The sequence below is a fragment of the Temnothorax curvispinosus genome, unplaced genomic scaffold, assembly GCF_003070985.1.
Source record: "Temnothorax curvispinosus isolate PA1 unplaced genomic scaffold, ASM307098v1 QBEX01007747.1, whole genome shotgun sequence".
NCBI lineage: Eukaryota > Metazoa > Arthropoda > Insecta > Hymenoptera > Formicidae > Temnothorax > Temnothorax curvispinosus.
This window is the reverse complement of record NW_020217527.1, coordinates 1-1,199: the sequence shown is the minus strand read 5'-3', so window position 1 is coordinate 1,199 and position 1,199 is coordinate 1. Positions and strand designations below refer to the sequence as shown.

Here is a 1,199-nt window from a genome sequence, read left to right as displayed (position 1 = left end):
TGTCAAAGACCTAAGCTCGGATCGCATGGCTTTTGATTCTAATTGTTTATATATAATATTTATAAATAGAAACGTATAGAAATGGGATAATATATAGCAATACATGTAAAAACTTACGGTTTCATAATTTCAACATCCATTGTAATTACCTCTTCTATGTTGTCAGTATCCATTTCAATTTCCTCTTCTATGTTGTTTCCTTTTTCTTTTTCTATAACAGAATTTGCTTGCTCTTGTATATCTTCCGTTATTGTGTCCTTTTCTGCTTCTGCATCCATTTCTATTTCACTGCAAAAAGATTTTAAGTTACATAATTTACTATATTAATACAAAATCAATAATACATGATGTTTGAAAATAATATTTTTAAGATGTCATTATATATGTTCTTATTTTGAACATGTGTGCTGACTGAATATGTTTGTATAAAATATTATTACATTTTAAAACAACGAAAAAGAAACTGCAATGAAATTGATAGCAATCTAAAACATAATTATATAACCTACATTGTTTTAAAACATGATGCTAAATCTTCTCCAAATCTTGTGGGTATGGCATCAGGATGAAGAAGAATTCTTCTTTTATTAATCCTAAACCATTTCTCCTCAAAATGCAAAGAGCATAATCAGCAATTTCTATACGAATATTCAAGTCCTTTTTCTTTTAAATCTAGTCTTCCACTTGCTTGTACCCATTGCAACCATCTGTTATTACAATGTATTAAACATTATAAATTTATGTAAAAAAATATAACGTAATTAAAAAAACTAAAAATACTGTTATAAAATAAAATGAAAAACCTGTCATGTTCTTTTGGAAATCTAAATACATGTCTTCCTTCCAATTGAAGATTTCCAGGACATCCTGTTATTGAACAGGTTTTAGTTTTTTTTGCACTCATTTCTTTACTACTTCTGTTTTCTTCTGCATCTGAAACAGAGCTAAGATCAAAGTGTTTTCTGCAAGAGAATTGAAAATCTGAACAATATAATATATGTACAGATCTACAATTCTCTTTAAGGATAAATGTCACTTCCTTTCTTGCTTTCCCTTCACTTCACTTCACATCACTTCACATCACTTCACTTCACATCACTTCACTTCACATCACTTCACTTCACATCACTTCACTTCACTTTATTTCACTCCTCTTTAAATATCTAAATTATCTAAAATATCAATTGAACGACATAACC

The 1,199-nt window shown here is 28.4% G+C and overlaps 1 long non-coding RNA gene across 1 annotated transcript; it reads right to left on the bottom strand.

The window, feature by feature from the left end:
• Positions 1–122: 122 nt before the first annotated feature.
• Positions 123–1,108, bottom strand: LOC112457387. Its single transcript, XR_003041097.1, has 3 exons — positions 804–1,108; positions 510–707; positions 123–288 (listed from the first exon to the last, which is right to left on the bottom strand). It is a non-coding gene; the product is annotated as an uncharacterized LOC112457387 (long non-coding RNA).
• Between the last annotated feature and the right edge of the window lie 91 nt (positions 1,109–1,199).